At 40.3% G+C, this 18,867-nt stretch overlaps 1 long non-coding RNA gene across 1 annotated transcript in view; it reads left to right on the forward strand.

Annotated features, from left to right (window-relative positions):
- LOC118351624 (uncharacterized) overlaps nt 1-18,867 on the forward strand; it is a 107,542-nt gene that overhangs the window by 12,280 nt on the left and 76,395 nt on the right. The gene's annotated exons all lie outside the window — the stretch shown is intronic.

Consider the following 18,867-nt stretch of genomic DNA (forward strand, 5'->3'; position numbering starts at 1 on the left):
CTATTGGCTTAGGCTTTTTCATTTTCTAGCTCCTTTAGGGGTAAAATTAGGTTATTTTTTTGAGACTTCTTAAGGTAGATGTGTATGCTATGTACTTCCCTCTTAAGACCACTTTTGCTACACCCCAAAGGTTTGGGACTGTCTTGTTTTCATTTTCATTTGTTTCCATGTACTTTTTAAAAAGATTTCATTTATTCATTTGAGGGTGGGCAAGCAAGGAGGAGCAGAGGGAGAGGGACAAGCAGACTCCATACTGAACACTGAGCATGATGTGGGGTTCAGTCCCACAACTCAGAGATAGTGACCTCAGCCGATTGAGCCACCCAGGCACCCCATTTTTTAAATTTCTTCTTGGATTTCCTGGTTGGCCCATTCATTATTTAGTAATATGTTATTTAACTTCCATGTATTTATGGTCTTTCCAAATTTTTTCTTGTGGTCAATTTCAAGTTTCACAGCATTGTGGTCAGAAAATATGCATAAGAAACTCTTAATCATAGGAAACAAACTGAGGGTCACTGGAAGAGAGGGCGGTGGGGGGGATGGGGTAATTGGGTGACAGGCATTAAGGAGGCCACGTGATGTAATGAGCATTGGGTATTATATAAGACTGATAAATCACTGACCCCTACCTCTGAAACCAATAATATATTGAATGTTAATTAATTGAATTTAAAGAAAATCTATATATATATAAATATAAATAATTGATATAAATATATTAAAATATGCATGGTATGACTTCAGACTATTTATACTTGTTGAGACCTGATTTGTGACCTAGTGTGTGATATATTCTGGAGAATGTCCCATCATATATTAACTCATTAGTCCTCTAATAACTCTGTGAGGTTGGTACTATTATTAAAATGAGGAAACTGAGACTCTGAAAACTTAAGCAATTTACCGAAGATCATGCAAACCAATTACTGGTAGAGCTAAGGCTCCAATTCAGGAAGTTTTAGTGTTAGCTTTGTTTAGTTTGCATAGCAAATAATACATTCTCTTTGCTTAAAGAAAAAAAAAAAAGCTTAGAAACAGACAAAAACTATTAAGAAATATATAAAATGAAAAATAGATGCACTTCTCTTTCTCAGTCTTGGGAAGTAAACCTGTTGAGAATTAAGTATATAGATACACATACAGACTTATACATGCATTTACAGGAGGCACTCTTACAAAAATGGGATACATATATAGAGTGTATATAGCTTTTCTCTTAATATCTAAAATACATGTTTCTGTGCCTTTACAACATCTATGTACTATTACAAATAATACAGCAATTAATATTCTTATACATATAAATATTTTTACATGTGCTGAATTTTTCTGGAACAAATTTTTAGGAGTAGGACTCCTGGATCCAAGATTCTATGTTTTGAGAAATATTAACAGATAATGATAAATTGTCCTCCAAAAGGGATATTATTTTATTAATTACCACCTTGAATGTAACATTAAAATTAAATCTTCATTTAAAATCATTATTTTGAAAAAGTCTTATATTTGCATGTTCCAGCATTTTGATTCCTATATTAATAATCTATAATCCCTGCCCCATTCACTGAACCGTATTAATTAGTTCTATTCTTTCCATTCTGATTCTCTTAAATTTCTATGTTGTCAAACCAGTCATTCATAGATAAATAATCTTGTCCATGTCTTGCCCATAAAATGTATTGTTGCTCCCTTTTCTAATTTTATACTACCAGAGCAGGGATAAATAATAGCATCTCTATTTTTGACTTGAGTAGGAATCCCTGTATAGTTACTCCAACACAAATGTTTCACGTGAGTGGGGCACTTTGGGTGGCTCAGTGGTTGAGTGTCTGTCTTTGGCTCAGATCATGATCCTAGGGTCCTGGGATCAAGTCCCACATCAGGCTCCCCACAAGGAGCCTGCTTCTCCCTCTCCCTGTGTCTCACCCTCTCTCTCTGTGTGTCTCTCATGAATAAATAAATAAAACCTTTTAAAAGATGTTTTATGAATTTCTGCTAAGGTATTCTATACCAACCAAAGCAAATGTATTTCTATTCCTAGCTTATCAAGTGTTTTTATTCACTGTAAGTATTGGATTTTACATATATTAATGTGAGAGTACAGCTTTTCTCTGTGATTTTCAAATCTTTCCCCAGACCCTTGGCAACAGTCTTTTATACTTTGTTTCTTCTGCTTCTCTGCAATGATTTGACTAGCTTACCATTTCTTTAGTAAGTTCTCTAGCATATTTTTCTATTTTATTGCCTCCTTATCACCCCTTTGACCTCTTTCATCTATATAGTGTGTTTTCTTCAACTAATAGTAGAATATAGATTAGTATGTGTCGAGGAGCCCAGGTGGCTCAGTGGTTTAGCGCCGCCTTCAACCCAGGACCTGATCCTGGAGACCTGGGATCGAGTCCCATGTCGGGCTCCCTGCATGGAGCCTGTTTCTCCCTCTGCCTGTGTCTCTGCCTCTCTCTGTGTCTCTCATGAATAAATAAATCTTTTAAAAAAATTAGTATGTGTCTGAAATTTTCTTTTGTTTCCTGGAGTAATTCTTCTGTCATGTTTTCACTATCTTCAAGTTGTTTGTTATGTTTTCTTCTCCTCCTTCTCTTTTTCTTCCCCCTCCTCCTCCCCTTCTTTTTTTTGCCCTCCTTCCTCCTCTTCTCTTCCTCCTTCTTCCCCTTATTCTTCTTCCCTCCCACTCCCTCTCCCTCCTTCTCTCTTTGTAGTAGCAATGCATAGATCCCAAGATTGTTCCTTTCTTCATATTACTCTTCTTTGAATGTGGACAGTTAATCAATATCCTCTATTAAGAGCAGAGTAAGATGGTTTGGGGAAGCAGTTGTCTGCCAGTAGCTTTAATTTGAATATCTTGTTTTTAAATACTTTCTCATCAAATCAATTGAGTCTTCTGCCCTAGAGGCAACACCATTCCTCACTTTCTAGCATTCTTCAACTTGGGGTTAACAGAAGTTTAGGGTGGCTTTCTGTATCACACATCCTCCAGTGATTCACTGTTGCTCTTTTCTTTCTTTCTTTCTTTCTTTCTTTCTTTCTTTCTTTCTTTCTTTCTTTCTTTCTTTCTTCTCTTTCGGCTGATTTGGTTAGTACATGCAAAGCTGTTTCTCTTCTCTCTCACTTACCTTCTTGTGCTTCTAGGTCATAAGAAAAACATGTAGTTGAGAGTAAGTAGAGATGGCAAGGCCGTGGATTTCCTCATCCATCCCTTCCTCCTATTTCTACTCTGCAGTTAGGTACCCATAGCTAGGTTTCTTTCTTATGGCCTACCCATAAGAAAATCATTTAGGATCCTCATTTAGAGGATCCTTCAGACTATTTTCACTTTCTTTAGAAAAAAAATAAAGATTATATCCAGCTAAGATTAGTATGAGGTATTACTTTGATTCCACATTTCCACATTCACCTGGGAACCATTTGAAGCTTGCCCTTTAAATATGAGACAAAAGTTGGGTATTACTGGTATATAGCATCTGTTCAGCCATTCAGCTTCTGAGTGTCCTGGGCTATGCACATCCATAGTCAGCAATTTTGGATACTCTATATTCTCTTTGAATTTGTTGAATCCCTTCCTTTAAGGGTCGGTTCTGCCAAATTGGATACTGTTTATAATCTCTGCCAGGGAACTCCTCAAAGTTGAGGGTCTACAGGCCATTTTGCTAAGAAGCTGGATCAGAATGACAGCTAATAGTTCTTTGTTACATGGATTAACAACTTCATTCTATATATTTTTCTCTGCAGCTGGGTCCTGAAATTAACACACTGACAACCCCCTCTTTGGCCTTACCTTTTCTGGGAAGATGAGACCCAGAAGAACATGTTCCCCCGTGCACGGTGGCAGTACATTTCTCTAGTCCTGACACTACTTCTTTTTTTTTTTAATAATAAATTTATTTTTTATTGGTGTTCAATTTGCCAACATACAGAATGACACCCAGTGCTCATCCCAGCAAGTGCCCCCCTCAGTGCCCATCACCCATTCACCCCCACCCCCCACCCGCCTCCCCTTCCACCACCCCTAGTTCGTTTCCCAGAGTTAGGAGTCTTCATGTTCTGTCTCCCTTTCTGATATTTCCCGCACATTTCTTCTCCCTTCCCTTCTATTCCCTTTCACTATTATTTATATTCCCCAGTGAATGAGACCATATAATGTTTGTCCTTCTCCGTTTGACTTATTTCACTCAGCATAATACCCTCCAGTTCCATCCATGTTGAAGCAAATGGTGGGTATTTGTCGTTTCTAATGGCTGAGTAATATTCCATTGTATACATAAACCACATCTTCTTTATCCATTCATCTTTCGATGGACACCGAGGCTCCTTCACAGTTTGGCTATTGTGGACATTGCTGCTAGAAACATTGGGGTGCAGGCTGACACTACTTCTGATTCATGCTAGAGTAATGAGGACCTAGTGTCTTTCCCATAGCCACTGGCCCCGTGGTAACCTTTCCTGATGTTTTAAATTTCCAGAATAAAGTTAAAACCCTACTTGTTTTAGAATGAAGCAAAAAGTGATTATTTACAAATGAATAGGGATTAAACAAGCATCAGGCTTCTCCATGACACTAAATGCTAGAAGATAATGAGAAAACCTATAAAGCTCTAAGAGTAAAGGATTGTGAACTTTCACAATCAGGGGTTGAGGTTAAATAAAAATACAAAACATAAAAACATTTTCTGATACAGATTCTGTATACAGGTTCATACCCATGAACCTTTATGAACATATCACTTAAAGATACTCTGATAAAAATAATATAGGAGAAAAGAAGAGAAAGGTAGCTTTTTCATGAAAATGATATGTAATCCATGTGTACATCTTTCCTCGCCACCCTCAGCCTACATTAAATGATGGTTTAAAAAATTTTATGTATCTGTGCACATACATAATACAGTATTACACACATGCCACAAACACAAAAACAAAGAAGATGGGATAGGGAACATAGGACTTCGAACTTATGACTTACCAATGATAGGACTTAACGCTAGAAAGCAATGGCTTCCATTAGTGGGGGAAATTCTTTCCAATCTAGAATTCTGTACTCAAAATTTATCAATCACATGTCAGGTAAAATGAGGACATCTTACCTCCAAAGTTTCTTTTTTAGAAACTACTACAGGGTGCCTGGGTGGCTCAATCGGTTAAGAGTCTGCCTTCAACTTAGGGAATCATCCCAGGGTCCTGGGATCCAGCCCCAAACGAGTTAAGCTCCCTGCTCAGAGGGGAGTTTGCCCCTCCCTCTCCTTCTGCCCCTGCCCTGGTTTGTGCTCTCTCTTGCTCGTTCTTCTTTAAATAGATAAATAAATAAATAAATAAATAAATAAATAAATCTTTTTAAAAAAAAGAAAGAATGAAAGAAAGAACCTATTTAGACAATGGGTTTGTATAAAACTAAGGGGAGGTCAAGAAAGAAGAAATCCAGCACCGTAGAGTAGGAAAAGCATTGTAAAATGACAAGGTGAAATGGGCTCTGGGGGCAGAAGCTTGGTACTGGGTTGAGGGTTCCAGGAAAAGGGGAGAAGGGGGAGTAGTGGGGAGGTGATATGAATGGCATTTAGAAAAAAAAATAAGAATGTGTATATGAAGTGAATTGGGGTAATAGTTTTCCTTCTGTCATTCAAGAGTGTTTTCCTGGCCTGTAAGGGTTAACTATTTCCTACGCGTGGTTGGGATTTTTTAGAGAAAGACAGCAGAGACAAAGAATAAAGCAATACTCAGCGTATGGCATGCAAAATAGGATTACGAGGCAAGAAAAGAAGCTTGTAAACCCAGCTTCTCCTTTGAGGCCGAGTTCCCCATTCCTGTACCCGTTTACTCTCACATTACCAAGTGCCAGGCTTCTTCACTGGCATGCAGAGGTTTCTGTAAGACAGGACTCTAGGGGCAGAGAGAAAGCAGGGAGGAGAGCACAGAGGGCCAAGAACAGAGTGGTCAGGATGACTGTATCATCGCTTCCTTCCTACAGTGAAGAAAGGAAAAGACAGATGTGGTAGCAACAGCATGGGCAGAGCTCCTGCCTCATCCTACTTTACAACTCCGGTCAAAAGCATCCCTGGGGCTGCCGCCACCCCAACCCAGGACATGACCACACTGATTTGGTAGGACAGCCTGGCCGGGCTGGTATAAAACTGAGTGTGTTGATCTGAGACATTGAGGGTTCCTGTAAAGGGATTATTAAACGTACTGGATCTCACTTAGCTGTAAATGAAAGTGGATGTTTTATTAATTTTCTCCCACTCCCCAGTGAGTGGGGACCCCGAAAGATGGCCTGCTCGGGTATATCCAAAATAATGAAATTATTATTCCCCACGTGCCTGAGTTACAATATTAAAGTTTTGCTATCTGCTTCATGATGCTCACAGATCTTTTAGTTTCCAAGATAGGCTCCTACCTGTGATCAAAACAAACAAACAAAAACAAACAAACAAACAAACAAACAAAAACCAGTAGTTCCCTTTTCCTTTCCATCTCAGCTAATTTTATATTTTCTTCACCCTCTGTCACAGACAACGTGATACAATAGGTGGAATCAGTGCAATTGCACATAGTTTGAACAGAAAGGAAATCTAAATTCTCCAAAGAGACTTGGTAAGTGTTTGGGAAAAGCCTATGAAAACTCGACACCACTAAATATTCCACACCCAGCATCTCCTTTCAGTCAGGAGGCAGTATTTCCACCCCAGCGCTCCGGCTCCAAAACAAAAGACAATACTCTTCCTAAAATCTGGTAAAACAGAGTTCCAGTGTAGCACAATCAGCAATGATCTCATTCTGCACACTTGCACATGTGTAAGAAAAAGCACCAGACATTTCCATCTGTCCATCTTTATCCGAGAAAATTGATTTCACAACTTTTCCGGACGTTTAAATGCCAAACCCCACATTAAAAAAAAAAATGTTTGCCCATCACCCCTAAGCCTGAAAAATGTATCCTTCCAAACCATGGGAGGAAATGTGGAGTCAGGAAGTCGCAGAGAAGAGAAATAAAGCCGTGGTGGGGAGAAGAGGACCGGTCACCTGGGGTCACCGCATAGGTGAGGGCCTCCAGGCTGCAGCTCCTGGCTCTGTGCTCAGGGCAGGCTGGAGATTAAATGCACATGGTCTGGGCCTCAGGAACCCCGGATCCGGGTGCTCTTCCCTCTCCCGTGCCTCACGTGGGGCCTCCAAGGCCCGGCTTCCCCCCTGCGCCCCTCTCGGTGCAGGCTCGGTGATCAGGGTTTGCACCGCTGCCAAGTCTGCATCTTCACTTGACCTCTGGTCTCACCTTGCGTCGGCCTCCCGCCTCCACCCCAGCCTGGCTGCCGCTCTGCGCCCCAATCTGTGCATGCTGCTCCCACGGTCCCCCACACGCCGCTCATCCAAAAGTGAGCTCACCCTCTTCGCATCCCACGCCGGCTTCCCTTCCAGCCGGCTGCAGTCCTAACACCTCCGGCATGCTGGTTTTGAACGTGACCGTGTGGGCCACCTTCCTGGGTCCCCACTCCCTGGGGACTGGGGAGCATGTGATGTGTCCACTTCCCCCGTCCAGCTCCGTGGGATCCCACAGGTTTAACAATTCCCCTTCGGTGTGTTTGTTGCTTCAGTAGTAAAAACAGAGGCAGTGACAGATGGCTGCAGTACCGGGAGTCAGATCCAAAAAGATAACCTATAAAAGCATTTTGAAAAGTAGAAAGTGTTGTGCAAGAATAGGATGTGAGCTGGTGGCTCATAAACATTAAAATATTTTCCACATGGGAGGCTATTGTCACATACAAGTATGATAAATAGGATACGCGGGCTTAAAATATAGAGTTTGTCATGCTGAACGGCAAATCAGACTTGAGACAGCTCAGTGCCCAATAAAATGTGGGTAGTATTTTATTTTGGGAACGGTGAAATGTAGGTTTAAGAGGAAAATCATATCTCTTAGAAACCTTCGAGAAAGACATGCATAGATAGATGTACATATTTTGCTATTTATCACATTTATATATGGCCGTAAAAGTATATATCCATATGCCAAATTGCCTTCCTCTTTTCCTAACCCCAGCTATCAAGTGGCTTTATAAACTGTGGACTACAGTTGTCCCAGGGCTAAATCCCCAGGCACATGCTGTACAACCTGGGGTTGAGATCCAGAAACCATGAGTGAAATCCATGAATCTGGGCAGGACTAGGGGCCAGGTTTAGGTGATGGGCACCATCCCCCCTAACCCCTCTGGTATGACATTACTACCTGAAAAGACTCAGGTCCTCCCCACCTTCACATGACCCCTGATTAGCTCATCCATTCTGCGTCCGGTGGCTCTTGCCGTCACCACACCCACTGCATACTTTAGAAAACACAGGATCTTTGAGTACGTATCACAAACCAGATGTTTTGGTCAGGAGTGGGAACCAGATCTGGCTCACCACTGCATTTCATCTGACCCGTGGGGCGAAGTAGCAAAAAGTTGCAAAAACTTCCCGTTTCACATTATGCTCCTGCACAAATGTGAGAGGCCACAAAAAGTATGTTGTCTTCTCTTTGTTGTCTTTTGCTCCGCTTCTGTTTCTAGGGATTTGTTTTTTCAGCATTGCAGGCCCTACCTGTGGATTTCTGCATGTCCGTAGCTTATATTACTTTAGGGAAAGTGGAGGTACTGCAGAACTCTCAACTGGACACAGCCTAGAAATGCGACAGGTTATGACTTTTTGCACAGGTATTTCTCATATCCTATTTTTATTGAAGAGGTACTGATTGCTCTGATTTTTTTTTTTTTTTTTTTTTAACTTGGCGTCTCCAGAGCCTGCCCATCTCCGAATCTCCCTGCCTCCGGGCTTTCTGGGCAGAATGCCGCACCCTTGCCCACTCACACCCACTCACACATTCAACGTGCACCTCAGTGCACAGCAGTGTCCCTAGCACCCTGCTGAATTGGTCTGTCATTTTCAGGCTTTAAAACTGAAAGATCCAGGAGTCCCTTTTCAGCCTGCATTTCCCTTACTCTCTCTGGATCTCATTTTTTATATTCTCTCCTGCAGGACTACTCCTTCAGGGGTCCCCTCTCTTCTGTCCCTCCCACTGAACTTCTCAGATTTTGTTCTTAGCTACTTTTCCTTCTCATTCTTCATTGGCTGCTTTAGCTAATGCAACAATTCACTCAAATTCAACTAAAACCAGCAGTGTAGGTGCCAGAATCCTAATTTTCATTGTCCACTTTGACCTAACTCCTAAGCTTGGACCAACTGTCAGAGAGCATTCGGGGATTTCTCACCATCTCAGACACTTCCTGATGACAAGGAAATCCTGTCCTGTGCTGTACAAGTTACTTCCGGTGTGCGATTTTAAAAACTTCACTTTGGCCACGTGACTTACGGATGGGTATCAAACATCCTAATCTAAGTGTTGGTGTGAGGTGTTCTGACCTTAGATCTCTTTATCCTTAAAGGATCTTTGGAAACACAGGTTTCAAGAACTGAACTGTGACTCAAACTCTATTAGATCCTTATCTCTAAATGACAACAGAGGACAAGATAAACCAGAAGGACAGGTCTTAAAAACAAAAAATAACCCTTATTTTTATTTTGCAGACAGAGGTTACAAGCTTGCCTTAAATATTATTTAAGTTCAATTCTCCAGAAATGCTCAGTGCAGAAAGGAAAGTGAGAACTGTGTGACCAGAAAACTGTGACAATTGCTTTCACATGGGGATTATGGACACAATGTCATTAACAAGATTGCAAATGGCTTCCTTTCTCTTTAGCATATCTGTATTAGCTATTAAGAATATCTTGTTCTACTGAGACTGAGTATATCCAAAAGACTATATATAGTTAATAATACTAACAACATTAGTTGAACATTTATAGAGTGTTCATTATGTGCCAAGCACTGTGATAAGTTTGTCATGCTGATTCGATCCTCATGAAAGGTCTAGAAGGTGGATTATATTATTAACCCTATTTTATATACAAGAAAACTGAAACTCCGTGAGGTTAAGAAATCTGCTCATATTCACCAAAAAGCACTATAATTCCTGTTCATAAGACCAATAAAATATAGGAAATATATTAACATTTTCTATTTGTTAATACTCATCGTTTTTCCACTAAATCATACAGTTGTGCTATTGGTGGAAAAGGAAAGAAAGGAAGAAAAGGATCTACTAAATCCCATTTATTTCTAACAAACTAATCAATAGAAAATGTTCTGTATATACGTGATAAGGATAATTTAAAATGATTGCATTGTAATGTTCAATGAGCTTTCATAGTAGCATAAAAAATCTCAAAATAGATTGATGATTTTAATTAAATTATATCACAAAATTTTAATTTGGTCCTAGAAAACTGGGTTATTAAGTGCTCAAGAGTCACCACTCACTGAACTATATGCTAAATAATTGCATGACCATGTAAATTACAAAGAAAAGATACCTAAATATGATTACGTGTGTGAACATGTTTTACAAAGTGAGACTTTTTTCACTGACGTTTTATTGTAAAATGTACATGTAAAAGAAGGCATAAAATAAATTCATGCAGGAAGTAAAGAATAACTCATTCAGTAACAAATATATATTAGAAGCTTACTATAGGGACTTACAGATTCAGCACTGGAACGTGTAGAGCTTGGAAGTTGTCACTCACAACCTCACAAGATAAAGCTGTTCAAACTGAGAATCAGTGACTTTTCTTGGACCCACTAGAGAAATTGTTTGCAAGGCAAACAGTCACCCTGAAATCTAGAATACAGCTGAAACCAGACAGTTGCAGTCAACATTTGCTTACCTGGCCCAAAAGTCCCAAGAGCCATAAATTGTTAAGAACACTTAAGTGATAATTCTAATGAATTACTGAAGGCTGAGCATGGACTAGCATGAGTAAAGACGTCCTGGGAATTGTCTCAGAGGAGCCCCTACAGTTTTGTGGGCTTTACCTATAATCATCTCACCAAAGTCTCATGGCAGAGATCTGATAAAGATCAGCTAGTGGCTCCAGCAAGAGGGGAGGGGTAATAATTGTGAAATATACCCAGAGCCTTTTCCATAGCAAAGGCCTCTCCAGGGAAGAAATACTTTGACAGCTTGATAAGAGCTGGAGAAAGAGCACTCCTGTCTCAACTAAGGGAAAAAGGAATATACAGCCAGTAGGGGTTAGGGCATCAAGTTAACAGTTTGGGAATGCTGCAGTCAGGAAGGGTGGATGGTACAGGCAGAAAAAAAAAGCGATACCACTGGAGAAACACCTGTGATGGTCATAGCACTATGACACAAGTGCACTCAAAGACAGATTTAATTGGAAGATTTTATACTGCTCTCTATCTCCCACGCCATACAACCACACCAACAAGCTTCCATATAATAAGAGTGGATTCATTACAGCTGAAAGAGTTGTGAGACACAGACTCCCTCTGAATAGAAGTACTCAGAGAAGACCAAAGGTAAGAAGGGGAGAGAAACAAGGGTACTAGAGCAATTTGATGCCTCTAACACCATAAGCGCAGCAATCATTTAACAAAGCCCACCTCCTAGCAATATTAACATAAATACTCACCCTAAGGTTCTATTTATCTTCTTCATACTTGATTCATCTTGTCTGACTTTCAGTGAATAATTATGACATGCTAAAATACAAGAAAAAAAAACATTCTAAAGAGAAAAATGTATCAGAACAAAACTTAGATATGTCAGAGATTTTGGAATTGTCTGAGTGGGAATATAAAATAACTCTAATAGGTAAGAGCTCTATAGCTATTAAAGTAATTGAATTAATAATTAATAACCTTACAAAAATAAAGTATCAAGTCCAGATGGTTTTACCTGTTAGTTCTACCACACATTTAAGGTAGACATTATACAAAATTTTCATGATCTCTTCCAGAAAATGGAATAAAAGGAAAACTTTTTAATTCTTACTAAGACACCAGCATTACCCTAATCTCAAACCCAGATAAAGACATTACAAAGGGGGAGCCTGGGTGGTTCAGTGGTTGAGCATTGGCCTTTGCCTCAGGTCATGATCCCGGAGTGCTGGGATCGAGTCCCACATCAGGATCCTCGCAGGGAGCCTGCTTCTCTTTCTGCCTATGTCTCTGCCTCTTTCTGTGTGTCTCTCATGAATAAGCAAAAATAATAAATCTTCAAAAATAATTAATTAATTAATTAATTAATTAAAAATGCATAAAACAACCTCACAAAGTAGATGGAAGGAACAGGTGCTGACCTGAATAACTCTGGAAATGAGTGGAGTCACTAACTATAAAGGCAAAGGGATTGTACATAAACTCTGTACTCCATTGATAAAGTGATTTCCTATAGGCATTGGGTTAACAATTCTGAGAGCACTATCAATGTATACTAGAATTGAAATTAAGTAAATGGATGGTGGTGGCCAGATTAAAGTACATGCATCTTTCTCTAGTCAGCTGAGAGGGTCTAGAAACAATGACATCCCAGTAGCAACAAGCACACCTAATGCCCAGATCTCCAATAAAAACAACTAGAGATCCTTGGGGAAATGGCTGATTCTAGCACTGGGGAAGGAAATATACAAGATGAGTCTGTAGCATCTTGTAAGGTCAGAAATGAAAACTGCCTCCCACAAAATTCTTTTAAAAACAAACCAAAACCATTCACGTTGATGGGAGTATGTCAGAGGGGCACAGGCACTGACTGAAGAGCTCTCAATGGCCAAAGCTGTAACAATTTAAGACACAGGGTCACCTGGGTGGCTCAGCGGTTGAGCGTCTGCCTTAGGCTCAGATTCTGACCCTGGAGTCTCCGGATCGAGTCCCACATCGGGCTCCCTGCATGGAGCCTGCTTCTCCCTCTGCCTGTGTCTCTGTCTCTGTGTGTGTCTGTGTGTGTGTGTGTGTGTCTCTCATGAATAAAATAAAATCTTTAAGGAGAAGAAAAAAAACAATTTAAGCCACAAAATATAGTAGTGGATTATAATCCAAAGTATAAAAAATTAATATTCATGAGTCCATATAGATACAAGTGATGGGATAAATAGATAGATTAGGGAGAAGAGGCAAATCTGTGAAGATCCTGAATAATTTATGTAGATACCCCATCTCCAGGTAATGGAGAGTAACTTTGCACTCCTGACGTGTGACTTCCTTCCAAAGGTACAGTGTAGAATAAGGGGTGGGGGACAACTACGCAGTGGAGAAACTTGACTTCCAGCCAGGCAGTCAAGGGTAACATCAACAGTGCTAAGTCATATTGAAAATATGTACCCTTGAGATGTGATAGAATGGTAATCTTCCTCTGTGGAAAATTCCTCCCCAAAATCCATAACTCTAGTCTACTCATGAGAAAAACTTCAGACAAATGCCAATTGAGGGACATTCTACAAAACATCTGACCAGTAAGCACTCATCAAAACTTTCAAAGTCATCAAAAACAAGGAAGGTCTGAGAAACTGTCACAGCCAAGAGGAGCCTACAGAGGATGAGAACTCAGTGTATCCTGGATGGGATCCTGAAACATAAATAGGACATTATGTAAAAACTAAGGATATCTGAAACTATAGCATTCAGTTAATAATAATGAATCAACATTGTCTCACTAATAGAAGATGTTAATGATAGGGGAAACTGGGTATGAGGAATACCGGAATTCGTACTATCTTTGAAAATTTTTTATAAATTAAAACTATTTTGAAATTAAAAAATTTTTTTATCAAAAAAAAATTTATTTTTTTATAAAATCTATTATATGCTAGACACTTTTCCCAGTACTGGGGACACATTGCATAACAAATAGACCTGGTCCCTGTCCTCATGGAACTGTTTAATGAGGACACAGAAACAAAAGTTATGGGAAGGAAACCACTTTGGCTAGTGTAAGCAAGCATGCCCAGCCACTTATTTTAGCTAGGATTATCAGGGAAGATTTCTTTGAGACCTGAAAGATGAGAATGAAATGGTCACGCAAAGAACAGGTGAAGAGAAGAAATTTTCAAGTACAGGAAAGAGCGTAAACAAAGTCCATAGTGTAGGAGGAGCCTCGAAGAATTGAAAAAATGGCCAGTGTCTCAGGTTGGGCTTTTGCAGAAACCAATCCTGAGCAAGGATTTGAGCATTGGTACAAGAATTTGAGTGCCAGTAGTTCATTGAGAGGAAGTAGGATGCCCAAGAGGCATTGGAAGGGGAGTAGGTAAGTGAATCAGGGAACTTGTGGTTATTAAGCAAGTTACTATTATGGGCTATTAGGATTGATTTACACTAGGGAACTCTAAAAGACAGTGTGGAACATGCCTCATTTATCCCGCCTACGGAAAGAAGCTAGGATTTTATCAACTGAGTCCCATCAGGAATTGGCTGAAGTCTAGTCCTCAGGGGTGTTAACTCTCTGGCACTTCCAGCCTGCCTTATGGTGGACCAGTCTGGGTCCAAGAGCCAGTAAAAACTGCAATAGTTGCAACTGGAAGCCAAACAGGTCAATATGCATGAGACTAGTGAGTGCCTAGGGTACATTGAAGGAGCACCCACAAGGTCTGCCACAGCCAGTATATCTACAGAATGGGTAGCAAGTGGGGGAAGTGATACTGGGTAAAGTTGGAGAAGTAAGCAAGGGGCCATTTATGTAGCACCTGATGGAAAGCAATTGCTATGTCTACACTTGGCAGAAATGTAATGCCACTCGTTAAGATCACTCTGGCTCTTATACTGGGGACATATTACTGAGAATGTGGATATGCATTGAAGTAGGGATCTGCTACGTTTCTGTTGCTATAGTCCTAACAGCGGAAGACTGGCTTCAGTATAGGTAGAAGTAGTGAAAATGGAGAGGAGTGGACAGACAGAAATTGCATTTTGCAGGTAGAGCTTTTAGGACCTGTTTGATGGCCTGAACAGATGCAGGGAATGATGGAAATGGAAAATTCAAAGATGTTAAGTTTGAGATGTCTCTACTAACCCTATCCAGTAGGCAGGTGGATATGAGTCTGGAGCCAAAAATAGAAGTATGGTTTGAAAATACAAATTTGGAAGTCATCAGTATGCAAATGGCATTTAACACCACAGAATTATATGAGATCAGAAGAGAATAGAAAAGATAAGAAAAAGAGAAGAGGACCTAGGGAAAGAAGGAAGCAGTAAATCAGGGTAAGGCCAGTAAAAGGAGAATTTTCAAAACACGGTGTTCCATTCCATATGGCTAACAGACACATGAAAAGATGCTCAAGATCACTCATCATCAGGGAAATACAAATCAAAACCACAATGAGGTACCACCTCACACCTGTCAGAATGGCTAAAATTAACAACATAAGCAACAAAAGAGCAACAGGTGTTGGCAAGGATGTGGAGAAAGGGGAACCCTCTTGCACTGTTGGTGGGAATGCAACTGATGCAACCACTCCAAAGAACAGTTTGGAGTTTCCTCAAAACGTTAAAAATAGAACTACTCTATGACCCAGCAATTACACTGCTAGGTATTTACTCAAAGGATACAAAAATACAGAATCAAAGGGACACATGCACCCCAGTGTTTATAGCAACATTATCAACAATAGCCAAACCATGGAAAGAGCCCAAATGTCCATTGACTAATGAATGAATAAAGAAGAGGTGTGTATATATACATATATATGTATATATGTATACACACACACACACACACACACACACACAATGGAATATTACTTGGCCATCAAAAAATGAAATCTGCGATTTGAGAGACATAGATGAAACTAGAGGGTATTATACTAAGTGAAATAAGTCAGTCAGAGAAAGACAAATACCATATGATTTCACTCATGTGGAATTTTGTTTTGTTCTAGTAAAATGAGCCAAGCAAGAGGGAATGATAAAGGAACCAAGGTTTTGAGGGGAGAGTACATGGGGGCTGGAGCATGAGCAACCCCGGGTAGAAACAGTACCCTTCCTCCTTTGATAAGAGGAAGAGCAGAGAAAATCGGGTAGATGGTGGGGAGATGAGGGAGCACCCATAGGACAGATTTCTGTCTTCTCAACATATCACGAAGTTAAAGAGCTAAGAACCAAGAGGGATAAAAAATGCAACAGTCTGAGAAAAGGCAACAATTGCCACACCATGTTGAAAAACCATGGGAGGTGTATCAATTTACAGTGTATCCACTTGACCATGGGATATCTCTGCTACTCAAGGTCAGCACAGAGAAGGCTCATAGCTGGAATCACTCAGAATTGGTTTTTCTCAGGCAAATATGGCAGTAGGAAAGAGAAGCAGGATAACTGAGGAAAAGTAAAATAACATTATTCTGCATGAATCATGGAATTGACCTTGGCTAAGTTCAGGAAGGGTCCACAGTTGGGGCTGATGAATAGTGGAAAAAGTAGTAGGGACCATGGATTGGCATCTCAATGATTCTGAAAATCTGATAGCAGGGTTCTTAAGCATGAGTTTGAATAATAAAGGTAGGTGGGTAGTGAGAAATTTATTGCATATTTTGTGCCATTTAAATATTTTAAAATATATGACTGTGGGATGCCTGGGTAGCTCGGTTGGTTGAGGGCCCACTCTTGGTTTCAGCTGAGGTCATGATCTCAGGGTCACAGGATTGAGCCCCACATCAGGCTCCACACTGAGCACGGAGTCTGCTTGTTATTCTCCCTCTGCTCCTCCCTGCTCGTCACCAATCTCTCTCTCAAAAGTAAATAAAGTTAAAAAAAAAATACATGATTGAAAAGTAGAAGTAAATATTGTGTCATGGTTACCTAGTCATTCTGGGTTATGCCCCCCTCAGCATTCATAATACATTTCACACTTTCATGGATTAAAATTCTGCCCTTATGGCATAGCAATGTAAATGTCTAAATGTTTACTTTGTAACTGTACTTTTTCCTTTCTCTGAAATGGCAGCCAGATTGATTCACCTATCCAAATGCGTAGAGTAACTTCCTTATGTATACACACAGTGTCTGGGCTAAAGCCAGTTACCAAAAGAGAAGGGAAAACCAGCAGACCCATGAGCCAGGTACCCAACCTTCTAAGTTCTGACATCTTTCTCCAGAGACATACTGGGAGGGAGTCAAAATGAAGTGTGGAGAACAAGAATTAAGGATTCAGGGGATCCCTGGGTGGCACAACGGTTTAGCACCTGCCTTTGGCCCGGGGCGCGATCCTGGAGGCCCGGGATCGAATCCCACGTCAGGCTTCCGGTGCATGGAGCCTGCTTCTCCCTCTGCCTGTGTCTCTGCCTCTCCCTCTCTCTCTCTCTTTCTCTCTCTCTCTCTCTCTCTCTCTGTGTGTGACTATCATAAATAAATAAAAATTAAAAAAAATAAGGATTCGTCAACCTGATACTTATTAGAACTAGTAATAGTTAATGCCACCCCTTTGTGTTTACTGTTAAAAACCACTTGAACTCTATCTACCAAAGTTCCAAGTCAAGAAGTTTTAGTATTCCTAGAAGCATAAAATGAAGGGAAAATACTTTCCCCTCACTTAAATCCATTATATAAAATGCCAAATTTCACTTCAAAAAGACTAAGCAGATGCTATTTACAACATTGCTATGAAGACTTAAAGATATTAGACCACTTACTTTGAATTTTTGTATTTGCAAATAATTTTTCAATAAAAAACGCAGGCATACAACCAAGATTTTAAAATGGCAAGTCATTTTAAGAACCAAAATAACAATACTCTAGATCCATATTTCACAAGCCATTTCTTCTTGTTTTTCTTCACCTAATTTGAGGGACAGAACTCATAACAGCAGTATACTAGCAGAAGGATATAAAAATGAGGCATCCAGGCGGGATGACCTAGTGAGGGTATTTTCCTACCTCATCTTTTCCCTCATTGAAAAATCAATTGCAGTTAAAAATTACAGTAAATGTTTTAAGTCATGGTGTTAGGGAATAATCATGTTACCTTAAAAAAGCGTCTACCCTTTTCTATCAGTTTTCTTTTTTGGAACTAATGGAGCTTGTAAGAACTAAAGTGAAAGTGGGAATCTTGGGCAGCCCGGGTGGCTCACGGTTTAGCACCGCCTGCAGCCCAGGGCGTGATCCTGGAGTCCCAGGATCGAGTTCCACGTTGGGCTCCCTGCATGGAGCCTGCTTCTCCCTCTGCCTGTGTCTCTGCCTCTTTCTCTCTGTGTCTCTCATGAATGAATAAATAAAATCTTAAAATTTTTTTTTTTTAATTTTAAAAAGAAAGTGGGAATCTTTGTTCTAATCCCAGTCATGCCCCTAAGTAGTTAGATGACCTTTAATAACTCACTGGTCTTTATGTGTCCTACCTGATAAAACAAAGAAGATTGTATGGGTCCTACCACTTCTCAGGGTTCTGAGATTTAACGGAAAATTCATTTCTTTTTACAAACATTTATTGAGTGCCTAGTATATGCTAGGCTTAGATCTGAGGTGCATAATGAATAAAACAAATCTCTTGCCTTCATGGAGCTTACATTTCAGTAGGGGAAGAAATGTGAAAAAAGCAGCAGGAAAAAACAGGTGGTATGGGTGCAGCTGGGAGGACAGTGTTCTGTTCCTTAGAAGGTGATCAGGGAAGTCCTGTCTGGAATTTTAATAGAGGCTTGAATGGTTAGTGAGCTGTTAGAGCTTTCTTGGCAAAAGATACAGCAAAGACAAAGGCAGTGATGTAGAAGAGCTTGGCATGCTTCAAGAACAGCAGTCCATGCAGCTGGAATACAGTGGTGGAATGGTGGATGAGGTCCCAGGGGTGGGGTTGTGAGGTATATAGATCAAGTGAGGAAGGAGTCTGGCTCTCATAGCGGAGGAGATGGGAAGCCATCTTCTGGAGGGGTTTGGTTTGAGCAGAAGGAGCATGTAATCTGACTTGTGTTTTGACAGGATCGCTCCGGCTACTGTGTGGAGAATAGATTACAACTATTCAAGGGTATAGAAAGGTCTGTCTTCTTCACCACTTC

Source organism: Canis lupus, chromosome 20 (assembly GCF_003254725.2).
Source record: "Canis lupus dingo isolate Sandy chromosome 20, ASM325472v2, whole genome shotgun sequence".
Taxonomy (NCBI): Eukaryota; Metazoa; Chordata; class Mammalia; order Carnivora; family Canidae; genus Canis; species Canis lupus.